At 45.6% G+C, this 26,916-nt stretch overlaps 1 protein-coding gene across 1 annotated transcript in view; it reads right to left on the bottom strand.

The window, feature by feature from the left end:
* The window catches only part of LOC136401083 (uncharacterized), a 126,045-nt gene that overhangs the window by 5,215 nt on the left and 93,914 nt on the right, over positions 1 to 26,916 (bottom strand). The gene's annotated exons all lie outside the window — the stretch shown is intronic.

Below are 26,916 nucleotides of genomic sequence, written 5' to 3'. Positions count from 1 at the left end.
CACTTCAACAGAAGTGCTCCCCTCCCCACCCCTCGTGTGTCAGGTGGGGCTAGATAATTCCTCTATGTTTTTTCTCACCGAATCTCCCAACTCGCACTTCTGGCTCCAACACTTGTTAGCAGTGTGGCCTTTTAGGCAAGTTATATAATCAGTCCGTCCTTGGTCTTGTCACATGTGACATGAGGAGGAAGGACAGGGTCACATGAGGCAATCCACAGAACACAGTACTGTGCTGAGCAAGAACTTACCACGGAGCCCCTGTTATTCCCACTCCTCCCCCCCCTTCACACACAAAGGAAGAAGGCTTGAGGGGAGTGAGCATGGTGCTGAGATCGGAACCTGAGTCTGACTCCCAGTGACCTTCTTTACTTACTTGGACAGAGGACCTTACTTTGTGCTGCCTGCCTCAGGTGCCCTTTGACTCTCTGCTCCCTTTCATCCCGTCCAGTTGTCTCTGATCCTGGGCTGCCTGCATCAGATTCGTCTGAGACTGCCCATCTGGGCAGAGTCAGATCCACATGGGCAGGAGCCGAGACCCAGGAATCTGCATTTTCACAAGCAGCCTGCTGACTTTTCTGCACCTGAGAAGGACAAGAGCCACTGACCCCGACTGACCACTGCAGCCCCTGCCACTGCCCCATGCGCTCCACCTCTCCCTTCACCAGGGAGAGGCCTGGATCCACCTTGCTGTGTCTCCTCTCTGCCTGCACATCGATGTGGGCTCTTCCAGGATTAGCAGCACGGGCTGACGCCACCTCCCTGTGTGCACTGTCATTCCAATCCACTTTGAAGAAAATCTTACTGAAGTAATGGCTCCCCTTGCCTGAGAGTCAGGCAGGCTCATCAGAGAGGGGGGTAGGGCGCAGACAGAGGGAAGGGGAGGCAGAGGGTTGTGCTACATCCATTTCGTGCACAAGACCCTACTGTGTACAAAGATGCAACATCTCTCCACCAGGATCATCTCAGACTGCACCACCATCAAACCTATAAAAATAAGAACCCAGCAGAGCCAGCCAACACCAAAGAGGAGAAACTAAACAGTATTATTTGTATTAGAGTTTTATCTTATCTCACAAGCACAATGAATTCCTTTCAGAGAGGAGGCCAGGTGTCAATCACCATCTGCTTTCCCTTAATCCAGTTTTGCAAAGAAGAGTCAACCAACCACTCCACCCCAACCTGGGAGTCCCCCAAATGCTTTTACCCAGCGCCCCTCCAAGGCTGCTAACATTGGATCTGAGAATGCAACCCCAAGGCACACAACATTTCTGGTTTTCTTATCACGACTGTTTTTTTCTTTGCCCAATTTTCTTCTTAAAAGTGCACTTAATCTCTGGTTATGTAAACAGCTCAAGATACACTAATTCCTGAGAGGATATCAAAGCTCTGTATTTGAGTAGGGGAAGGAGTTGAGGGGGTGGGAAAGAATGGAAGGGATACAGGGATTAATTATTAAACACAAGATTCTAGAAATCACATACCATTTGGCACTTTTCCTCTCCGAGTACTCTATCCCCATTCGACGCCAGGAAAGCCAGGCTTCTCACCATGGCAAATTTGCCTACTTCTTTAGTTTTCTCTCTTCTAACGTGGGGAGGGTTTCCATGGACGGGTTTAAAGACACACTTACTCTTGGTGTGTCTGCTCCAAATGGACATGCCGTGGCCCTGTTTGCACTGATTTGCTGCAATTTCTTATTTTACAAACCAGACTTGGAACCACTCGACAAAATCAACATGCAAACACATGTGAATAATATGCAAATCAGCTATACCACCCAGTATCCTAGGAATGCTTTTACAACAGGACAGAAGCCCTGTGCTCACTGTTCCGCTGCTGGAGCGTGGGGCAGGGGAGTGTTCGGGGTCTGGGTGTTGAAGGAGAGCTAGGGTGAAAGGAATGAGGAAGCTCCTGATGCTCCTCACTGTTTACAAGGGGGTAGGTCCAGATTTATCCACCATATTTACCATGCTATTGAATTTCTAGAACAGATTTAATGTTATTATTACACTTATTGTCACCTAATGGTTCAGACCATGGATGTTGTGATTTAGGGCTTGGAAATCCAGGTTTTGCAATCAGAGGTGCTGTCCTCCAAGCACTCAGGGTCCAGGTGGGGACAAGCCAGGTAGGTCATGTTCCAGAGCCCCACTTAGACCTGGGAGAGTCACCCAATGTCAGAGGCCAGATTATCCTCAGATACTATCCCAACGTCTTCATTTTACAGTTAGGAAAACTGAGGCCCAGTGATCCAGTGCCACCAGGATGCAATAAGCTGGTGGCCACACTGAGGTAAAAAGAATTGGGGACCTGCGAGCCTTTGGTCTAGGAGCCACTCTTTAAGAGTTTACAAAGAATAGAGATGATGTGAATACGTTTTCTGAGGTCCTCACTTGGAAAAGGAGAGAGAAGGAGGCTGGGGATAAAGGGAGGGAAGGACGCTGTGTCTCATAGTGGGGCAGGGAGCAGAGTGGTCTGAGCTCAGGCCCTGAGATAAGATAAGACACAACGTGGATCAGCCAGTCAGGTGAGATGTGGACTTGGAAATTGACCTAACCTCACTCAGCCTCAGCCCTCCTCTTTAGAACAGAGACAATCGTGCCTACTTCTTGGGCTACATAAGGATTAAGGGGCATGATGCACACACAAGTCCTGGTGCTCACCAAGTGCTGAATAAATGTAGGCTCTCATTATAACCCCAGTGTAGACATCCAAGGACTTGAGTACTCGGCCAAGGCATCAGTCCTGGGAGGCCTGTCCTTAAGACAGACTTCTTCCCTGCCAGCTCCTCTCTTCCAGCCCCAGACCCTGGCTGCCCAACCCTCCCCCCATTAAACAAAGGACAAGCATGACCATTTATGTTCTCAGCTCCAGGGATCTTTCCAGAGGAGTGGCAGGGCACAGAACAGAAACAGAGTTGCAAAAGCACCTAGGATAAAGGGTACTGGGAAGGAATTAAAAATGGGAAGGGAAGGAGGGCTCCAAACAGGAATCCTTGAATTTGTTATCACAATGCTGGATTATAAAATTACGCCGTGATAGGTACAGGGAATGTGAAATATGACACAATCAGCAGCATGCTAGGCCTCCATGGAAGTCATCTGAGCAGCAAAATCACTCTTCTGCCTCACATAAGTCATCAGACACCATGGACTAGTGAGAAAGTTTGTTTTTCTTCCCCCGGGACCATTAAAACCATGTCCCATAAAAGCTGGCTTAAGGGGCATTCTAGTCACTGACTCTCTGCTTGGTTACTGTACAATGGTTATTAATATATATTTATAAAGCTGACCCTGCTTCAACAAAGAGAGATCAAGTAATATTCAGTGTAACTTTCATTCAGAAATACATTCAATCCGAGTCTCTGAAAAGCAGCCATACATCCTTGGTGCATCTTAACCAAAAAGCCCTATCTTCTGTCCGTGTTGGACAATACAATTCACTTTCTGAATTCCAGATCTGCACTTTTCCTTTTGAGTCCCATTTGTCTTCTTGCGAAACATACATCCCAAAGGAAACAGGATAAAATTTTCTTCAGACAATATTTGTTTTGCAGAGCGTATCCATCCCCGACGCTGGACACCGCCCAGCTGCTGGACACCCGGGAGGCCGAGTCTGGGGTTCCGAGGCTGCGGTGCAAACCCCCAGAGCACCGTGGGTCTTCATCTTCGTTGCAGAGAAACCATTATCTTCATTTTTTCCCCTGGACACTGTAGCTGATCCCTCTGCCCCGCCCCCAGCAGAGATAAGAACAAACAGAATGTATTCTGTCTCCCCCAAGATTGCTGCATCAGCATAAATTTCCCACTTAAAGCTCTTAAGTATTTGACTTACATTTGTGAACACCCCCCAGTGGACAGTTAGGGTCTGGTTTAATCCCCAAGAAAACTGGCGTTAAAATAGACCTTTTCCCAGCAATAATAATCTCATTTACGATAAATTATTCTATTCTCAGTACCTTTGAGACACATGAGAGCTTTTATGTAATAAAGAAGCCATTTATTTCTGAATATTTTAATGCGTGTTTCCATATTTTTCTCATTTTTAATACAAGGGCCATTGACAGTATTGTAAGAGAATGTCTTTTAAAAGCAGATTTATGGTAAATGTTCCAGGGAAGTAGTCGGCAGCCCTGTCCCCGCAGGGCTGTGCTGCAGGAAGGGGCAGGGCCGAGCTGTTCTAATTCTCATTTATGCGCATAAAACAGTGACCTCTACAGAGGAAGACAATGTTGTTGGGTAAATTGATAAGATGCGGGAGACCTGATTCAATCTGGGCTCCATCCTTTAATTTCTTGTACGTTCTTAGCTATGGCCATGTCTCACCTGCCACGTCTGAAATAACAGCAGAGAAGGAGAAGAGGTTGAAAACCAGGATGACGGTTAGGAAAAGAAAATTAGGTCACAGCCTTTATGTGTTAACTGGAAAGGGGGGTTGTTTAGAACAGGCAAAGATTTGAGGAGCAGGTAGAGGGCCTTTGCCAGCAGGTTGAGGGCTTTGATTTTCTCCAGTTCATTTCAGAGCTGCTCTTTGGATGCCATGTGGCTAAAGAGCCATCGTGATGGTGGCTTCTGATGGGGAAGGTGGCCTCCTCAAGGTGGGAGGGGGAAACAGTGTGAGAATCAAAATATACATATAGCTGGCTCTGTGATTTTGATTTATCAAGGCTCTTAGGACAGACAACATTTGCAAAATCTCCTCGGAGGTATAATTCTCAAATGCTGCCTTGCTTACAAACCACTGCATTCGGGTGAACTTTAACCTCAATCATATCTACTTGCAAGAGCAAGAAAACATGTCCTTGACATGAGCAATATAGCACTTCTGGGACAAGGAGCCAACTCTCATGGATAGCTTTCTGATGTTATTTTGATTAAATGCACTATACATTTTCCAGACATTAATAATATTTGTCTCTGAGGGTTTTCCATTACTGGGGGTGTCTGGCTGATTCCAAGTCACTCTGAATAAACTACAAAAGGGCTGGGTGAAGAGTCTGCAGAGCAGGGATCTAGTTTTCATTCTGGACAGATGAGCTATTTTGGCCTCAGTGATGTCACCTAACACCCTTCCAAGCACCTGGGAAAGGGAAAACAAATATAACAAGATCAGAGGGAAAGAATAAGTCAGTATGAGGATGAGTAAAAGCAAAAGCAGAAGAAAGAATAATGCCTACCTCCTGTGTGCCAGACACTGTGTTACAGGCTCACACTGTTAGAATGGACACGTCTAACAGGAAATGTCTCAGGGGCACGGGGACCGATGGCTCAGATCTGCTCTGTCTAGTATGTTAGACAGCAGCCACGTGTAGCTACTGAGCACGTGAAATGTGGCCCGTGCAAATGAAGAGGTGCGCTAAGTGTAAACCACACACCGGCTTTCAAAGGGTTAGTATGAATAAAAAGAATGTGAGTTATCTCATAAAGTATTTTTATATTGAATATATATTGAGCTGACAATGTGTTGGATATTAGGTTAAATACAGTATATTATTCAAATCAATTTACTGCCTTCTTTTCACCCTGTTAAAATGCATTGCCACCAGGAAGCCTGGAATTGCAAATGTGAGGCTGGCCTTTGTGGCTCTCCCTGTACTTCTATGGGGCTGTGCTGGCTCCTACGGATAATGATGGTCTGACTCTGAGAAGAGGCTGAGAGGGAAAACAAACACTTCTCAGTCAAGCTGACGACCAGATTCCCAACCAGATTCCCCAGAGTCATCTTCAGGACAATCCGGGGAGCTGGGACCACAAAGAAAACAGATTAAAGTGGATAGCTGGGAGTGGAGAGCCTGCATTTGAGTGACTTGGGCAAGAAATCCGGGTGCAATATAGCTACTTAAGGTGTGGGCTCCGGAGCCCCACAGCCTGGGATTGAATGCCAGTGCAACCGCTTCCTAACTGTGTGTCCAGAGGCACCATTTCCCTGTTGGGTGGTAACATTGTTCATTCTAGCAGCTGCCTCCAGGGCCATGAAAATGAAATGTGATGCACAGAAGTGCTGGTAAGTAGACACAGTGAGCCCGACAATGGATACTGACTGTTGTGGGATAAGGGTCTAAGGCAGGGGTCCCCAAACTACGGCCCATGGGCCACATGCAGCACCCTGAGGCCATTTATCCGACCCCCGCTGCACTTCCAGAAGGGGCACCTCTTTCATTGGTGGTCAGTAAGAGTACTGTATGTGAGTGGTGCCGCAAAGGGCGGTGTCACTCACATACAGTACTACTTCCGGTGACGCGGGACGCAGGTGTCATGGCTCCAGAAGCACATCATATCACTTGTTACGGCTAGCAGTGACAAATATGGAACCGGACATTGACCATCTCATTAGCCAAAAGCAGGCCCATAGTTCCCATTGAAATACTGGCAGTTTGTTGATTTAAATTTACTTGTTCTTTATTTTAAATATTGTATTTGTTCCCATTTTGTTTTTTTACTTTAAAATAAGATATGTGCAGTGAGCATAGGGATTTGTTTATAGTTTTTTTTATAGTCCGGCCCTCCAACGGTCTGAGGGACAGTGAACTGGACCCCTGTGTAAAAAGTTTGGGGACCCCTGGTCTAAGCTCTGGCTCCCCATCACCCTCAGGGCAGCCTCCTTCCTCCCCATAGGTAGAGGGAATAGCGTGTTCAGAGTCTAGGAAATGCAGGAGCACTTTACAGCGAGCCAGCTTTGTCCTGGAGCGGAGAGAAGAGTGAGAGAAAAATGCTTGAACCTTGGGTCTTCCTCCTCAGGAGCTGAGAGGAAGTCGAGAAACTTGAGGACATCACTGGGATACAAATCAGTGCAAGAAGTTGGGGTCAGTTGGACCTCCATTGGCCCCTGGTAGAGAAAGAATCTTTTGCCCTGAATGGTGAGCCATCTCTCTGGGGAAGAGGACTCCCCAGAGGTGTCCTGTGCCCAGGACTCCGCACTGGGCACAGCTCCAATGGCCTGGCAGAGCAAGGGAGGCCTGCAGGGAGCTCCAGAGCCACCTCGATCAGATACCAGGGGGGCTGGGCCAGGGGAAGGGTGGGAGCCAGTTGGAGAGTTTCTGCTCGTAGTCATCAAGGAGAGGCACAACCACACAGGCCAAAGAGGAGGAGGAACACAGCAGCTTCTGGAGGTTTCTAGAGTAGAAACTCCTTCTCTTTACAGTTCATTCACCGCCACCCCCCTGTCTTTGGAATGAATGTTTAGAGCTAGAGAGACTTTGTGTGATTCTCTTAGGCCTGGTATATCTCCTAGGTGTTTCCCTGAAGCTCAGGCCAAGATGACCAGAGGAGGAATTTTGTTATGGCCAGTGGGAGCCAAAAGCACTCCGAATGAGAGCATTGGCTGCTCTGTTGCATTATGGAGCAGTCAGGTGGGGGTTCACCTTGGATTGGAACTGAGGAGGGAGTTTGGGGCCAGACCTTGAAAAGTGGTCTTGCCTTCCTTCCTGTTTCTTTACACTGGGGAACAAAATTTTTGTTGCATCCACAAAAACACTTGTTCTTACCTAATTCGAGTGTGCTGATCTCAAATCTGACATTAGTTTTTCTCTGTAAACTACAGTTTTTTTTGCAATTCCAGATTTTAGGTTTTCATCTTATTGTACAATTTTTAACATTTAGTTTAACATAATGAAGCAGAATGTCTTCTTGGGCATCATCTTTGTGAAAATATAATAATTTATATAATGCAGTAAGTACACTAAAAGATATGACTGCATCAGAATATGTCTACAATTTCAAAATAGAACATATTAAAACACATTTTAATCATAAAATTTGCGCAAAACTTATTTAAATTCTATTCAGGCAAAAATTGGCATTTGTAGCTCTTGCGTTTGTGTACTTGTTGAGGACAATCTCGTTTGATGCTCCAACAGTAGTCTGCTCATCACTAACAGCTCCAAGATTTTTAGGAAACTTATCAAGCTGACTATTCAGGAAGTGAATCTTAATGCTCATGTTACATCCAATGTCACGGAAAGCCAACAGCATCCTTTGAACCAGAAGTTCATAGTTTTCTGCTTTTTTGTTGCCAAGGAAGTTCTTTGTAACTGCCACAAAAGACTGCCATGCTGCTTTCTCCTCCTTATTCATCTTCCTAGAAAATTCTTCATCACGTATGAGGGTTCAAATTTGAGGTCCATCGAATACACCTGCTTTTATCTTCTCGTAGCACAAGGCAGGAAAAGCAGAAATAATATGTTGAAAGCATTCACTTTCTCTATTCAAAGCATGAACAAATTGCTTCATTAAGCCATATTTTATGTGAAGTGGGGGGAAAATGATCCTGTCTCAATTAACTACAGGTTCATTCACAATATTTTGCATCCCTACTTTCAGAGCTTCATGTTTCGGCCACTCCTTCTGTGTCCATTGTTTCTCCTGAGCTCAGCTATCCCACAAACACAGAAAGCAAGGATACTTTGTGAAACCTCTCTATTGTCCTAGCAGGAAATTTACCATTTTAAGATCCACACAAATGATCCAGTTATGCTCCTCATACTTCAGAAAGTTGAGGACAATTTTTATGCCATTATAATCTTCTCGCAGATGAGTTGAATAGCCAATTGGAACCGCTGCATAAACATTACCGTTGTGTAGGAGAACATATTTCAGACTCCGTTTAGAGCTGTCAAGAAATAGCCACCATGCTGTTGGACTGTAAGTGGTAATACCTAGCTGGCTGATAAGACTACTGATATCATGACAGTAAACAAAGTGTTTGTCTTTGGGAAAAAAGGTCCACAAAAATTTGTTCACGCTTCCTGAAATGGGATACTTTAGCTGACCAGTGAATTACATTCTTTTCTTGAAGCCTGGAGGCTAATAACTCAGCTGCTTTCTTTGATAGGCCCAAATCTCTTACTAAGTCATTCAATTTGGGTTGGCTAAACTGCTGAGGGGTTAATGACAGCTTGGCATCAGAAGAAGACCCTTTAGACTCTACAACCATTTCCTCATGCATCTTATCAAAATATACTTGATCACAATGTTCACTTTCTTCATCCTTAGAAGAAATAAAACCATTGAAAACTGGAACCAGGAGTGTCTCAGAGTGTGGGATAGGTTGTATTGCTGAAGGAATATTAGGATATGCGATCATATGCCGTTTTTTCTTGCTGATGCCCTTTGTATGGATCAGACAGAAATAACAGTCACTGCTGTGGTCCTTAGGTTCACACCAAACCATGGGAATACCAAAAGGCATTCCTTTGCGGTTTTTTTTTCGTCCAATCACGAAGCATTTTCTCATAATTATGACACACCATATGAGGAGTCCAATTCTTAGCTTGATCGCCAAGGGGAACTTGAAAATAGGCAATATATGCACGTGTCACAAATGATGAAATATTGCGCCTTTGACATTGAAGTTTGTAACAGCCACAAATATAACAGAAGGTGTCAGGGCTATTCTTACATTTACGCCTACTCGAAGAAGCCATGATTCAATCTTAAAATAAGAGGGTGTTTTTATCAGATAATAATTTTTTACATGTAAAAACAACTACAATTATGTAAAAGTGATGTTTGTAAAACATTAATTGCCTTGTGGTTATGTTCAATCCAAGAGTCATTGCCCTTTAACTCCAATTTAAAAACCAATGCATACCATTAACTGTAACAAAAACAAATTAAAATTGCATAAAAACTAGAGCATACACCAGAAAACAGATTTCAGATTTGGAATCAGTGATGCAGAAATATATAGAAACAGTTCTAAAACCTCATGCAACAGAAAATGAAAAAGAATTGTTCCCCAGTATTATCTAATATCTCTGACATGTTACCGGCAGCCTGCACGGAGCAGAGAGAAGCGGGCAGGTGCCTGGATGTTACTGGTGAGAGTCATAACACCCCATTGAGGAAGAGAGTCTCTATCACAACAGGGAGTCTCACATTAGTCAAAGTCTTGGAATGGTTTCCTGATAAATGAAATGTAATCAATTATGGCAACTTCTTTTTGGGATGTTACATGTCTTGTTCCTTTCTCTTTGTTTACTTTGGATTGCCACTGAGGTCAAGTGAGAAGTTGTTGATCTCAGCCCAACAGTCCAGAACACATGAGCACATCTGCGGCCCAGGACAGCACTCGGATGACCAGATGTGAAATGTGATGCGGAGTGAACCACACCATTGAGGAGACACGATCTGGCAACAGCCTTCAGCCATTAGTCTGTGATTTGTATTTATTTTAAAGTGACATTTTAGAAGAGGTATGACAACAAAAAATGCTGAAGCAACCTCAATTCTTAGACATTTCTGGTGGAAATGTAAATAAATAATGACCATTTAAAAAGACTGACAGTATCTCCTAGGGCTGCATATGCAAATACATAATGCTAAGCAATTCCACTCCTATGACTAAGCCTAACAGAACTATATGCACATGTGCACCAAGGCACATGCACAAGAATGCCCACAGCCACTCTATTCAAAAAGCCATTATGTGTACACTTCCGCTCGGCCCCACTTTGCTGTCACTATTGATTTCCTGGGGCTTTGGCTTCTAGCAGGTGCAGTGAGTAATGTCTTGCCTCGGGCTTGCTCCACACACATCTGACTTCCTGCAATGCAGCTTCTCTGACTTGGGACTTCCCAAAAAACTTATACATGCATGACCAGGGAGAACAGGAGAATGTGTTCTCCAGGGAATGCTGTGGGGCCATTGTCCGCCAGTGGGAGGCAGGAGCCATTGGACAATAGAAAATGTTTCTACCCTCTGTCCCCACTGGTGAATAGTTCTAAAATGCATTCCACCCATCCCCTTAGAGCAGGGGTAGACAACCTTTTTATACCTACCACCCATTTTTGTATCTGTTAGTAGTAAAATTTTCTAACCACCCACCAGTTCCACAGTAATGGTGATTTATAAAGTAGGGAAGTAACTTTACTTTATAAAATTTATAAAGCAGAGTTACAGCAAGTTAAAGCATATAATAATAATTACTTACCAAGTACTTTATGTCGGATTTTTGCTAAGTTTAACAGAATAAATCTTTATAAAACAACTTACTATAGTTAAATCTATCTTTTTATTTATACTTTGGTTGCTCCACTACTGCCCACCATGAAAGCTGGAATGCCCACTATGGGCGGTAGGGACCAGGTTGACTACCACTGCCTTAGGATGCTGGCAGGACTGGACACCAGCTCCACATAGCAGTGGTTAACCTAATAGCACATCCATACATTGGCCCTGCCTCTCCCATTTCACTCTCCCTGGCCTGCACACCTGTTCTCAGGAAAAACATTTCCAAATAAAGCATCCGCAGGCAAACTTCTGACTTGGGCTCTCCTTTTGGGGGGACCCAGGCTAAGATAACTAAATTTGGAAACCACCCAATAGAAGAATGAATAAATAAATTGTGGAATATTTATAGAAAGAACTGCTGAACTCATCCATTCCAAAAAAATAGATCTCACAAATATAATGTCAAATCAAGGAAGGTAGGTATAAAAGAATATACACTCTCAATTCTATTGATATAAAAAAGCAGGCACAATCATAGTATTAAGAAGTCAGGAGAATGGTGTCTTTTGGGAAGGAAGAAAGGAGCAGTAATTGGGAGAGGTTATGAGGGGGCTTCCAGGTAGACTGTCAATATTCTCTTTCTTCAACTGGACACTGTAAAGTGCTACTCACTTTATGAGAACTCCTTGAACTGGGCTTTTAGGTTTTGCACATTTCTGTTATAGCTGAATTTTTAAAAATGTTTAAGGGAGGGTATGATTGTCCTTATTTATTTACCATTATTAAATTTAATGAGGCACATTGGTTAATAGGATCATATAGGTTTCAAATGTACATCTCTATGCTACATTATCTGTATATTGCATTGTGTGCCCACCGCCCAAAGTCAAACCATCTTCCGTCACTGCATATTTGGCCCCCTTTATCCACCACCACTCCCTCACCCCCTTCCCTCTGGTAACCACCATATTATTGTCTATGTCTATGCGTCTCAGTTTTATATTCCACATATGAATGAAATCATATAGTTCTTCACTTTTTCTGACTGATTTATTTTGCTTAGCATAAAAGTTTTGAGGACCATGTTGTCGCAAACGGTTGTATTTCATTCTTTCTTATGGCTGAGTAGTACTCTGTAGTATATATGTACCACATCTTCTTTATCCAGTCCTCTAGCAAAAGGCTCTTTTGTTGTCTCCATATCTTGGCCACCATGAATAATGCTGCTGTGAACATGAAGGTGCACGTCTTTGCAAACAAATGTTTTTGAGTTTTTGGGGTAGATATTCAGTAGAGGTATTGCTGGGCCAAATGGTAACTCTATTCTTAATTTTTTGAGGAAATGCCAGACTGTTTTCCACTGTGGCTGTACCAATCTATAGTCTCACCAGCAGTGAATGAGGGTTCCCTTTCCTCCACAGCCTCTCCAATACTTGTTATTACCTGTCTTGTTGATTATAGCCAATCTAACAGGTGTGAGATGGGTATCTCATTATAGTTATTATAGTTTTGATTTGCATTTTCCTAATAGCTAGTGAAGTTGAACATCTTTTCATATATCTGTTGGCTGTATGCATGTCTCCATAGGAGAGGTGTCTGTTCAGTTCCTCTACTCATTTTTTAATTAGATTGTTTGTTTTGTGTTGAGTTTTATGAGTTCTTTCTATAATTTGGATATTAACCCTTCATCAGAGCTGTTGCTTGCAGATATCATCTTCCATTTGGTTGGCTGCCTTTTTGTTTTGTTGTAGTTTCTTTTGCTGTGCAGAAGCTTTTTAGTTTAATATAGTCCCTTTTATTTACTTTTGCCTTTACTTCTCTTGCCTTTGGGTCAAATTCATAAAATGTTCTCTACAGCCAAGGTCTACAAGTTTAGTACCTATGTTTACTTTTATATAATTTATTGTTTTGGATTTTATATTTAGATCTTTCTTTGATCCATTTTGAATTATATTTTTTATAAATTTCATTTTATATTTTTTATCTAATTTCATTCTTTTACATGTGGCTTCCCAATTTTCCCAGCACCATTTTTTGAAGAGGCTTTCTTTCCTTCACTGTGTATTTTTGGTTCCTTTGTCAAAAAAAATATTTGCTCATATACATGCAGTTTTATTTCTGCACTCTCAGTTCTGTTCCATTGCTCTGTGTGTCTGTTTTTCTGCCAATACCATGCTATTTTGATTATTGTAGCTCTGTAGTATAATTTAAAGTTGGTAATGTGATATACTTCTGGCTTTGTGCTTTATTTCTCAAGATTGCTTTGGATATTTGGGTCTTTCATGGATTCACACAAATCTGATTTTTTGTTCTATTTCTTTAAGAAATGACATTGAGATTTTGATGGGGATTGCATTAAATCTGTATATTGCTCTGGGTAATATGGCCAATTTAACTATGCTGATTCTTCTAATCCATGAACACAAAATATCTTCCCATTTCATTGTGTCTTTTTCATTTAAAAATTGTTTTAAAAACATTTAAAATCAAGAAATAGTGAAGACTGACCCCTTTTCCTATTCAACAACAACGTGCAAGCTTGCTTTAGGAAGAGCACCATTGATATCTTTACTCTATTATAAGAGATGCATCTCAGCTCCATTCCTAACTAGGAGGTAACATAAATAAGTGAAGATGCTGCAGCCCAGCAGGACTGTGTTTTTAAACAGGGTGATTCTCTTTAGTTCTAGCCAGTGAAATGGTGGTAAGCTGGCACTAAAAAAAAAGAAAAAAAGAAAAAAAAAAAGGAGCAAGCAAGGGAGGGAGGAGGGAAAGGGAAAGATGAAAGGAGAAAGGTAGGGGGAAAGGAAGAAGAGAAATGAAGAGAAATGGAGGGCCAAGCACTGCAGGGAATGGGAGAGAAGGAGAAATAAAAGCCCTAATTTGTTGTTTGGCCAGTACCCATGGTGTAAATAATCTCACCATGGCTGATTTCAGACTATCAACTATTCAACAATCAGCTCACACCATCTCTGAGCCCTTTACAATTGGCTCCCGGGAGTCACACAGCACCAGCTCTAGCCAGCAGTTGCCATGTGTGGAAATGGTTGCAGTGTTTCCTCATCTCGGAATTTTTTAAAAGAAGCCAGGAATCTGGATTTGTATGTGAAAACTTCTGATTTTTAAATGATACTGACCAGTTGAAATTTTTCAAAAACACTTTACAAACCAAGAAAAAACTACATCTGCGAATTAGATTTGGTTTGTAAAATGCCAGCCTCTGACCTGTGGTCTGCAGACTAAATCTTCTAAGGACAACCACTCAGCCTCCCCGATGAAGCATAGGAATGGGGACTTACTCTGAGTGGCAGTGTTTAATGAGTGCCAGTGAATGGAGCTCTACCTGGGTATTGAGAAAACTGGGTTCCAGTCCCACTTTTACCATCGAAATTGTTTTAGTTACTGGGGCTTCAGTTTCCCCATCTGTTTTAGAATGCCTTCTGAAGTGGTCCTCACATCAAAACTTCCAGGTTTATGTAATGATCATAAATGTATGTGAGGTCAGCCTTCGGAACTATACAAACTTCACAACATGACGGAAATAATTCTGTGGGGCTGGGTCACGACGGACATGGCAGGTTTGAGGGTCACTGCTTTCTCTCTTTCCACGGCTATGGTTGCTCATCAAAGAGAGGGCAGGGCCATCCGTCTGATGACATCCACTGGCCTGCTGGGAGGTCCTGCCCTATGCTCTGTCGTGCTCACACTTCTTGATTTCCAAAGAAGACACATCCACTTCTGGAAGGGAAACAGGATTGCGGGAAGATTTCAGCCTTGGAGCCTGTCAGCCCTGGGCTTGTATTATGGCTCTGCCACTTACTGGCCACAGACTTCAACCTCCCTTCTGTAGGTCCCCCCGTCACAGGGGCTGTAAGATGCATGGGCTATGTCAAGTGTCTATCACAGCCTCCAGCTCACAGTGTCAAATCAATGTCAATCACTGTTATCATCATTATGATTTATCAAGGGATCTACTGCTGGACAACCAACAGTCCAGATATTCATTAAAATTTAATCTTCTGTCTCATTGTGTTTCATTTGGTTTCTATTACTCTGTTATTTTAGATATTCAGCCAGAGCTAATATTGCTGCAAGATCCAGACAGGTCTGGATGTGGATATTCTGACCGAGTCCAAGCTTACGAGCTCCAGAACGCTTAGAGACGTGCTGCTGTGTCTCCTGCTGGGGAAATGCTCACACCTGGAGGAGAAGGTGCAAACTCTGGCTGTCTGAGGAGATTAGGCAGCTCGAGCTGTGCTGTTAATTCATTTTAAAACAATACACATACATTCCCTACAGGCAGGATCTGTAACCACATATATCAGAGTTTGAGATGAATGGGAAAATTGGTCATACTAAACCTGTTTTCATTTAAGATCATGATATTTCATTCATCGAGGACTTAGTTCATTAATGCTGTGCTAGTGTTATGACCACTGCATATTTTGGTGCCCTTTAAATTTTGTACTTCCTGCCCCTCCTCCCAGCCCTGTTCACAGTCATGTCAGTGCCTGAAAGTCAACAGCCACTTTGTAAAATACTTTTTAACATTTTTGAGAATTTCTACTTAAAGTCAATCAAGAATGTGACTCAAGTATCCTCATAAAATTAGCAGGTTCTTGCGGAGAAAGTGCTGCACAAGGAATCAGAAAGCCTGGTTCTAGCTTTAATCTGAGTGTATCTGAATCAATTTTGAGGCATCTCTGAGACTCTGTTCCTTTGACTTTAAAATAAAGGTAAACACATGCATACATTTTGCAAGTTGGCATACCTAAATGCTCATTAAAGTATTTATTTTGACCACTGAGTTTTTCGGCATCCCCTATTCTATATGTACAAGGAGTATTAGTTAGTAAGAGTCTTTGGTTGCAAACACCGGCATTCACTATAGCTGCCCTGGTTGTATTCACTGGACCATGCTGGCTGTTACACAGAATGTGCGGGAGGGCGAGGTATCAGGGCTGAAAGCGAGTCAGCTAGGACCAACGCTCTCATTATTGGTCAGGAGGGACTCTGCGGTCACAGCGCGGCAGGGGACAGCTGCAGGAACTGCTGGCACCTCTGAGGACCCTGCATTTCTCTGCCATCATCTGAATCTTGCATACAGCACTCTACTCTGTGGACTCCTCTTCTAATAATCAGTCTCGCATGGTGCATTGGAAGAGGCCAGGCCCATGCCCCTCTCTGGCTGCAAAGGAATTTGGAAAAATGTACTTCTGGCTCCTTCCTGGGCCAACAGGGTCATAAATCTGAAACTGTTCAAACCAGAGAAGGGTTCTGGAAGGTGCTCTGCAGCCGTATGGCAGAGCAGACAGCCACCGCAAAAGGTGGTGTTCCAGGCTCCGGGCAGCATCCATGGGCATGTGTGCCACGGGGGCAGGGATTCAATGCACACGTAAAACACCGCCTCCCTGTTCCCTGAAGTCATGCTCACACTTGAAGCCACCCTTTTCCCTGCCTCTCCTGGAAGCAAAAGTGTTTATGAGAACTCAGGCTGAGATGTTCACTTCTGCTGAGGACATCAGTCATTTACACCCTCCGATTTCCCCATTTTCTTACGGTAATCTGGCAGTAACGCATCTGCCCTGCCCCGCGGGGTGCTCTCTGGTCTCCTTGCCTCCTCTGAACACGCTTGGGAAGTGCATCTGCTCCGGCCTGCAGCCAGCATTGTCAGGGTCAGCGTGCAGACACTCTCTCAGGCTGTGGAATGTTTTCAAGTTCCAAAATACTGGCCTGAGCCCGTCCCTTTATTTCCACTTACCTAGCCTGGCTAGATGCTCTGTAAAGCATGCACTGGCTCAGAATAAATGCGCCCTCTGTCTCCTTGCACAGACCACAGGGCCCGCGGCACCAGCACACGGAGGTGTGCCGTGAGATAAAACAGCCAGTCCTCCTCTGAGGACTCCGACGTTAGTGCTCTGGGGCTGTTCCCTCCTCTGGCTCCCAGATGGGTATGCGGCCTGAGAGGCGAGAACCTCTACCTGACACAGCAGTTTACCTTGATGAAAACGGACTTCCTGCGCCCCGCTCTAGTTTGGAATCTGTGGCTGCCTCATTTTGTGTGTGTGTGTGTGTGTGTGTGTGTGTGTGTGTGTGTGTGCCTGCACACGCGCATGTGTGTTCAGTTGCTTTGTTCTTTCTTTATATTGTGACTTGATTGACATTGGGGACTAAGATTCATTTCTGCCTTTTTCCTAACAATGACTCAAAAAAATTTTTTTAAAAAGAAAGAAAGCAGAAGAGAAAATGTACTTAATGAATATTTTAAAAATAACTTCGTTATGCAATAATTTTTCTTTGCTCCTTTTTCATTGTAAATTAGTTTTATCTTAAGGGTAACATCACAAAAGGTTATTTAATTAATAATATTGGTGAAAACTGTTTATCACAAAGGAAATAAATAAGAAAAGCCTTTTTAAAACACCGCTTAAACAAAATATATGAACAATAATCCTGAGGAAGCAATTATTTTGGAAATAATCTGTAACTTGAAGGAGCCTGGAACTTGAAGAGTAGCAGGATATTTGGGGAGGAGAGGGAGGCAAAGAAATGGCCAGGGGGTACCCAACAGGCCCCGCAGATGGGGAGGTCTGCATACCAGAAGATGCCAACATTGGTGCTTAGCTTCAACCCACAAACACAAAGGTAGTTAAATCAGTATAACTACTTCTAGGTTTGTTAGACTTAATACAGCTTGTCCTCTGGTTCACAAATGAGACCAAGAAAGGAGAAGAAAAAACACACTTCAGCATAATAGGCAGGAGTCGGAAGAAAGTGGGAAAAAGTCAAAGTGCGTGTGTCACCATGTGTGAGTAAGAAATGAGCTGGCGTGGGATTCACAGAATAGGAGTGTTGTTATTACTCTCCCACTAAGCGTATGGGCTCCTGTGGTTAGCAGGGGCCAGACCCCGTGAGGCCCTACAGAACGTGGGCAATGAGAGGCGCCTGGGTGTCCTGTGCTGCGATTTCTAGTCCAAGGGGACCTTTCTGGCTGCTGCGTTTGTTGGGGGTCAACAGCAGAAAGTGAGCAATGGAAGGGCGGTGCACGGGAGGAGGTGAGACATGGCCGTACTCTGGATATGTTTTTTAGGTAGGCCCTCCAGCCCTGCAGACGGGCCAGCTGCAGAAGGGTAGAAGGTAAAGGAAGCAGGAGGCTCTTTGGCTGGGGCATATGGAAAATGTGGACACTGTTAGTTCTTAATTCAGGGGCCTAGTGTCTTGTGCTGACTCACAGTGGCCTCACTGCAGGAGGAGGGTGGAGGGGGCTTCAGGGTTCTTGACTAGACTCATCTCTGGGCATGACAGGGAAGAATATTCATCCTTCTAGATGTTCATTCAACACATACAGGCTGGGGCAAAAGGAGGCTTACAGTTGCTTGTCTGGAAAAGAATACAATGTTTAATATGTAATAGTACAATAATAAGCTGTGTTTTGTGTACCCACAACTGTACACCTCCTTTTGCCCACACTCAGTGGGCTGCATGCCTGCTACGTCCCAGCGCCATGCTGAGCAGATACAAGCTGGTAAGCAACGCTTCTGACCACCGGCCTGACACTCTGACTGCCACGCTGCTTTATGGATATGAGTATAAAATATCCCTGCACAACTTGCAATTTCCTCACTTCTACTCAAGTTTCTCATGTTGCCTCTTGTTCAAACACCCTCCTTTCTCTGAGGTCTATTTCCATCTTTCAAAGCCCTCTCAGGCTCAGGTGCCAGGATGCCCTCTATTTATGAAACCTCCTTTATTTCCTGTCTTCAATTTCAAAGCCTATTTTGGTAACTCTCCTATAGTACTCATTATTCTAGAATGTGGTTTTTATATACCGGACTTATACCTCTCTTAGTAAACAGTAAGTCCCTCAAGTACGAGACTTGCTAATCATCTTTACATTGGTCACAGCACACACCTGACCCTTGGGAAGTGACAAAAGAAAGAGTGAATGCATTTTCCTGAAGGAAAGAGTACAAAAACAGGAGTGCAAAGGGCCAAAGGTGCGTGCACCTTGCTGGGGGAGGAGCAGAGAAAATTAGAGAAGAGACAGAGGAGGGGTGGAAAGGAGCACAGTGGAGAGGGATGAGGAAGGAACGGTGCTGAGGAGGGAAGAGCTGTTCCCACTGTGTCTCTGCGGGACGGGCTGCTGGTTGTCAAGGACACGACACCAGGTGACGGAATAAAGGCCATCATGCAGGAGGCCGACAAAGGATGCAGTCTATGTGACTATGACCAAGTCAGCTGATGCTCCTCTATATTACTGTTTATCTGCGGGAGTTATTAATTGCTATTCAAGACAACTATTTCTTGGGGTTCAGTTCAGGACACAGAGGCACAGCAGGCATTTCAGATGGGAAATGCTGCAGGAGCAGAAGCCAAGCAGCTGCCATTGGACCTTTGATTTCAAGGTCACCCTGCTGGTCGCATCTAGAGGACAAGCTGCCGCTGCCCCTGCTACAGTGCCCATCCCTCCCGCTGCTGCAGTGGCCATCCCCTGCCACTGCTGCAGTGCCCACCCCTCCCGCTGCTACAGTGATACCTCTCCCGCTGCTGCAGTGCCCACCCTTCCCGCTGCTGCAGTGCCCACCCCTCCCGCTGCTGCAGTGCCCACCCTTCCCGCTGCTGCAGTGATACCTCTCCCACTGCTGCAGTGTCCACCCCTCCCGCTGCTACAGTGATACCTCTCCCGCTGCTGCAGTGCCCACCCCTCCCGCTGCTGCAGTGCCCACCCTTCCCGCTGCTGCAGTGATACCTCTCCCGCTGCTGCAGTGCCCACCCCTCCCGCTGCTGCAGTGATACCTCTCCCGCTGCTGCAGTGATACCTCTCCCACTGCTGCAGTGCCCACCCCTCCCGCTGCTGCAGTGCTACCTCTCCCGCTGCTGCAGTGCCCACCCCTCCCGCTGCTGCAGTGCTACCTCTCCCGCTGCTGCAGTGCCCACCCCTCCCACTGCTGCAGTGCCCACCCCTCCCGCTGCTGCAGTGCTACCTCTCCCGCTGCTGCAGTGCTACCTCTCCCGCTGCTGCAGTGCCCACCCCTCCCGCTGCTGCAGTGCTACCTCTCCCGCTGCTGCAGTGCTACCTCTCCCGCTGCTGCAGTGCCCACCCCTCCCGCTGCTGTAGTGCCCATCCCTCCCGCTGCTGCAGTGCCCACCCTCCCGCTGCTGCAGTGCTACCTCGCCCACCCCTTACACTGCTGCAGTGCTACCTCTCCCACTGCTGCAGTGCTACCTCTCCCACTGCTGCAGTGCCCACCCCTCCCACTGCTGCAGTGCCCACCCCTCCCGCTGCTGCAGTGCTACCTCTCCCACTGCTGCAGTGCCTACCTCTTCCACCGCTGTAGTGCCCACCACTCCTGCTGCCTCAAGAACCACCTCACCCCATGAGGCTGGACCTGCTATTCCAACACTTAGACATGTTGGAGTTGACTTGTCAGCATCCACCATAGAGAACAGCCTCTGCTTCACATCTTCTGTCCAAACGTCATGCAAGGGCAGCTCCCAGAAAGACTCTAATTCTCACGTGGACCTCCTGAGGCAAGGAAGCCTTGGATGAGTTGTTTTCCGCCTTCCAACCTCCCCATAGAAAAAGAGGGCAAAATAGGGGTTGCAAATGCTCAGCCAAAGATGTACCACACCATCCTCTGTGTCAGCTAAGAGGCAAGAGCCACTGCCCTGTCACTATCCCTCCGGGTGGCAGCTGGCTGTGCCGGGGCAGCCAACACACACATTCTCCAGGAAGCCTTTCTTATCCCCTGCCTCCAACTTCAGATTTGTCTTTCTTCTGTGCAATTGCATAGCATTTTTTTCTTATACTACTGATCACATTCTCCTACGTTTTATTGTTAACTAGGTATATATTGCTCTTCCTCCCCAGATGACACATTTTCCGAAGCTTACAAAGGCTTGTGTCTTAGTTCGTTCACACAGCTGTAACAAAAATGCCCTAGACTGTGCGGCTCATAAACAACAGGAACTTGTTTCTCACAGTTCTGAAGGCTGGGAGCCCAAGATCATACTGGCAGGTTTGGGGTCTGATGACAGCCGCTTCCTCACTGATGGCCATCTGCTCGCTGTGTCACATGGAGGAAGGGACAGGGAGCTCTCTGGGATCTCTTTGGTAAGGACACTAATTTCATTAGGGAGGACTCTGCCCTCACAGCCTGCTCATCTCCCAACAGCCCCATCTCCTAACACCATTACCATGAGGGTTAAGTTCTAACATACAAACTTGGGGGGACACAACCCTCGGAGTATAGCAGCTTGGAATGGGGGTTAGTTGTAGCAAGTGCTCTGTTCTCATTACTAATGTTGTCTCAATTTATCTCATTCCTAAATCCTAGTAGTTCTGTGGGTGCTCAGTCTTGGCTTGCTAATGGATGAGTGGATTCTTTATGCTCTGCCTTCATAAATATTGTAGTGACTCTTTCTCTCAGTGCCCCTCCCCCACCCCGACAAACACACACACACACACACACACACACACACACACAGCCCACTCCCTTAAGACTTCCCTCACATCGTCCTTCTACCCCCACGTACATGTTTTTGGGAAAATAACAGGGAGTACTACTTTACAAAAAAATGTGAGGACATGCATTTTAATGAAATACGATGCTTAATTTTCCCTGGGTGACCAAAAAGTTATCAGACCGCACTAACCCCAGGGAGTGATCGACTCGAAGTTGCCAAGGGTTGACTGGCTGAGCAGGATTTGCGGCCACACAGCTGTTCCTTACTCTGCATTTTGGGGACAATTGCTGAAGATTAATGAAGGCTTATTGAAATCAACATCCACTCCCTTGTCTCCTGCAAGACCTTGATTTGGCTGCCGGTATTTCTCAGAGTAGTGTGTGGCTGAGTGGCTACGACATGCTTTTTTAAAGCTGAATACTGTTTACTGAACACTGTGTGAAAACACCATACACTGATGTTCAGTTATGTTGCCCAGATAGCTTTAGCTCGCGTTTGGCTGCTGAAAGCGGTCCTCCACGAGGTGGGGCACAGAGCGCCCCTCGGTCTCGGAGCCGGCACTTCTGTCCGAGCTGGGTGGCAGTGCCAGGCCTGTGTACAGCTGCCCTACCAGAGCGGTGGGTGTTCTGCGCATTTCAGGGGCCTTGCAGCTGTGTTCTGAGTGTCAGGGACACAGTGATAATACACTGACAGCTGGAGCTGGGGCACACTCAGCCAGCTGATTGCCATTTCTCCGGCCAAGCTGTCTGCTTTGCCAGTGTGTACATCTGGGTCCAGCTGGAAGTGGGCATGGGCTGGACTCGAGGGCCCTTCACATCTGCTCCCTGAACTGAGAATCTGGAGTAAAGGTGAGTCCCTGCGCAGGGCTGCCAGGACTTGGTCCTTGGGGAAGAGGTTGTCCCCTGTGAGTGGGGAAGGAAACCCATGGCCATGCCATGTCGTGGGCAGGCAGACGTGAGGTCCAGGGGTCCATGTGATTCCCAGGCCAGCCAACCTACACTCCTGTGACAGCCCCTCCTCATTTGTCCTCCGAGGTCAGTGCAAACACCCGAGGGGGGGTCTGCTGGCCTCTTCTCGCCTGCCTGTCTCCGTCTGAGTTCTGAAGTTCCTCCAGGGCCTTTCTGTGGCAGACACTCATTCCCTTGGCTGAAAAGGAGCACGGCTCCAGGGATCCATGTGGGATTGGTGCCAAGGATGCTGAGAAGCACACAAGTTGGAATGAGGACTCAGTCCCATGGCACCCCACCAAGCTGTCCCTGCTCTGAGCTGGCCCTTACAGAGTCCACTTCCCCACCACCGCCTTGAATTATTCATCCGCTCTTGCAGAGAAACAAGGCAGGCTCATGTCATCTTCTCCAGAACAAACTGTCCTACTCTCTGACCTCAGGGAATCTTTACGTTCACCAAGGGCACCCTGAACTCGCCCATGCACTTTGGGAAGGGACAGCAAAGTGCCCCGGTGTCTTTCCTTTCTGGGCTGGCTGAGTCCTGCTGAGCGGGTGTTTCTTTCTACGTGGCCATTCGGTCTGAGCTGTGTTCCTTCCCCTTCTCACTGCTCATTAGAGGGACAGGCAGGCTCCCAGGTCTCCCCTTGGATGACCTTGACATTTTCATAGGCACCAGGAATTGGGACAAGTGCTCTCTGCTTTGACCCTAGAGCCATGCTCAGCCCCCAAGGCTTTCCTTCGGAGAAGTCCCACATTCCTTCGTCTGGACAGCCAGCTTCACACAAGAACATCAATGGGAGAAACACAAGGGACTTTGTCTCCATCACGGCTGAACTTAGACCTTCTTCCAACTTCATTCCCTTTACTTTCAATCCAAGTCCTTGATTCCTCCTTCACCAAAGAAATAGAATCCATCAGGCAGAACCCCGCTTTCCTCCCTCTGCCCCAAAACTTACCTAAAAAGGCACCCACCTCTTCCTTACTGACTCAAAGACTCTTTCCTCTTAAAACACCATTGCCCTCAGCTATGCCCTCTGCCCCTCTCCCTACAAACCTGCCCCTTTGCTAACACCCTGCTTGCTTGTGCTCAGTCTCCCCTGAGAGAGAGGTAGTTTGGTATGCTCACCTGCTAGCCGTGTGACATGGGGCCATGGCATGCTGTCCTCACCACTGAGATAGTTAGATAATAGTCTGGGTTGTTGGTGACCAAAGGCGCAGCAGTCCCTGACAAGCTCACTAACAGGTGCATATTACCATGATAGAAAGTCTTAGATCAAATTATAGAGATGCAAAGGTTTATTGATAAGCAGGTATGAAGCTGTTACCCCAAGTCCGTTTCTGTAAGCTTGGTTTGGGCCTGCTCCATCCTCAAACACTCCAACAAGCACCTTGCAAAAAGGAGTCACTTCAAGGTAGACGGAAAAATACTCTGAGAGCAGGACCAGCCAGCAAGATGGGGGAGAGAGGTTCAGGGAACATGGCCACCTCTAGGATGTGGATTCCTGATCAGCAGACTTCACCTGCACCTACCTACCTGGGGTGGGGGTGGGGCGCTAATGTTAAATTACACATACAAACATCACCCTCAAGTTTATGCTGGAATATTTTAACATTAAATCATCATACAAACAGCATAACAGTAAATGACTTCTCTCTGTGCCTCAGTTTCCTCATTCTGGCAAATGGTGATAATAATGATATCTACCTCATGGGAGTGTTGGGAAGATTAAATAGTTCATATGTATAAAACACTTAAAATGTGATGAGGCACATAGTAATTACTTAATAAATTTGTTTGTTATCATTGTATTTCTCTGAACTCATTTCCATCAACCTTCAGAATTCTTACTTGAATTTGTAAGTGATGCAACAAATTGTCTGCCAAAATAATTTTTTAAAATTGATACATTTACAAATCTTAATCTACCTGTAAGTAGAATTTAAAATTAAGAACTTGAGTTTTAAATGTGTAACTTGCTTAGTGTCACAACTGAAATCCAAGAAATGAGGCAAAATAGACCTTGACTGTCACCATCAGATGGTCACCTTTCAGTCCAAACCATGCCTGTGGCAGACCTGTCTGCCCTTTTCGCTGCTTCAGTCCCACCTGCTCCCATCCCGAACGACCTGTGCCTGGCTCCCTGCGGAGAAACCAAGCATCCCTCCGAGAGGAGCACAAACACACCCTACTTGGCCAATTTTCCTAACACTAGTAGCCTAATGTAGCACTGTTTTGCTGCATTCTCAGATTAAAAGACTCCATAAAAACCCAAAACACTAATTCAAAAGAAGATCTTCACCCCCATGTTCAGTGCAGCATTGTCTATTAGCCAAGATCTGGAAACAGCCCAAGTGTCCATCAATGAACAAGTGGATAAAAAAGCAGTGGTACATATACACAATGGAATACTACACAGCCATGCAAAAAGGAGATCTCACCTTTTGCAACAGCATGGATGAACCTGGAGATTATTATGCTAAGTGAAATAAACCAGTCAGAGAAAGACAAATATCATATGATCTCACTTATATGCGAAACCTAATGAATACAATAAACTGAGAAACAATATAGAAACAGAGACCGGGTTATAGGGAAAAGATGGACAGCTGTCAGAGGGAAGGGGGAAAGGGGACTGGATTGAAGAAGGCGAAGGGATTAGCCAAATTATATATACATATCACAGCAATACATACAACAGGGTAGCAAGCCCTGGAGGGACGGGGGTGGAAGTAGGGGGAGCTCTGTCTCAAGCTTCGTGTGACCCGGAGCAACAGCTCCCCTTGGTTTGGGACCTCTTTCTCCAAATTGACAAACAGGCACTGAAATATAAGCTCGAAGGCAGCCATTCTTCAACATGTTGGTCTCAGGACTCTTTAGCACTCTTAAAAATTATTGAAACTCCCAAAGAGCTTTCATTATATCTATTGGGTTATATCTGTTGATGTTTACTGTAATAAAAAATTAGAACCGGGAGATATCTAAAACATATAACTTTAAAAGCACACGTTCTATTTGTCATCAGAGCAAAGATGCCATCATGGGTCATGCAGCCTCTGGAAAATTCCACAGTACACTTGAAGGAAACCAGGATATGTCACCCCAAAGTGTGACTTTTTGGCATAAAAAAATGCTCATTTTGAGTTGAAGGCAATTAAGAAGCAGCAAAACACAAAGCAGGATCCATATTTCTGTCTAAAGGCAGGAGAGACCATCTCCTTTTACTGAAGACTGACACGTCAGCCCAGACACAACAACACCAGGTGATGCTGAGCTAACCTGGTTAAACTGACTTTATTCTCCGAGTTACTTCTCCTTTCCTACTCCTAGCCCCAACTTCTTGGTCTTGTCAGTTCTTCACAAATGTACTGGTTCTTTGTGAAACAGTATTAAAGCTTCCCACTCTGGGCACTCCTTTGGGCTTCATCCTGCTGTGAAATCTCCCGTGTACATATAAAAATTCAGTATAATGTGTAGGCTTTCTCCTGTTAGTCTGTCTTTGTGAGTTTCTTTTTCAAACCCAGCCTGGAACGCTAACCTAAGAGAGTTGATGAAAACGTTTTCCTCTCCTATACACTCTTAGAGAATAAGCATTTAGAGAAGTCTTTATATCACTATGGAAACAGTTTTGACCTTGCAGACCTCGCCCCCCACCTTGAGGACCACTATGACACCCTTCCGTCATAAAGGCAACTTTAAGTTTTATAAGGAAACAGCCAATGGAGAAGGTTATTATTTTAACTTTTACCTGGAGATGCCGTTTCACACTCAAATGCTTTCTCTTTGGGCTTCAGAGCTGTGAGGCCACAGGCGGTGGCTGTCTGAGAACTCCCTTCCTTTTCACTTTGCCATCAGGGTGTCTTAGCAGGCCTCAGAGAGCCCCCCCCCCCACCTGCCCTGTGCCCGCCACGCCGGGCCCAAAGTCAACACTCCAGGACAGAGCCTGTCCTTAGAGAACTGGGCAAACCATACAGAATACCTTAAGGAGCCGCAGGGAAACCGGATTCTACAAGGACTGCCTTTTACTTAGACCCAGAGAACCCAATGTACCTTCCACCCAAACAGCAGTTGCTCGTAAACATCTTAAGCAAGTGGTGACAGTCTGGAGAGCAGCAGGAGAGAATGAAATGGACCGAGCAGGCGCACCAGCAGATGTGAGGTGAGGTCACGGAGAGGGGAGAGCCATCACCACCAATGGGGGACTGAGAGCCTGGGAGCCTGAGTGTGAAGAATCCTATTCACATCTCAGGCTCTGGGCCGTGAAGGCTGATGGGAGAATCCACGTCTCCCATGCATTCCATCACACACTTTTAAGACCACATCCTTTCACTTAAATGGCAGTACCATCAAGACCCTGGCGCTCCAGGGGTTCTGATTAGCCAACCCTTGGCCATGTCCCACTGCACCCCCTGTTTCTCTAGAAGAGTTGTGGTCACTACAGAAAGAATGGCAGACACACTGCAGTCAGGATACATGCGTGTAGCCCATAGTGACGCCAGTCACATCTGAGCAAGCACTCAGGAGGATGAAGCGCGTTCCAATCCAGGGTCTCTC

The sequence above is a fragment of the Saccopteryx leptura genome, chromosome 1, assembly GCF_036850995.1.
Source record: "Saccopteryx leptura isolate mSacLep1 chromosome 1, mSacLep1_pri_phased_curated, whole genome shotgun sequence".
Taxonomy (NCBI): Eukaryota; Metazoa; Chordata; class Mammalia; order Chiroptera; family Emballonuridae; genus Saccopteryx; species Saccopteryx leptura.
Note: the sequence above shows the minus strand (reverse complement) of the source record. Positions and strands in the feature narration are given on the sequence as shown.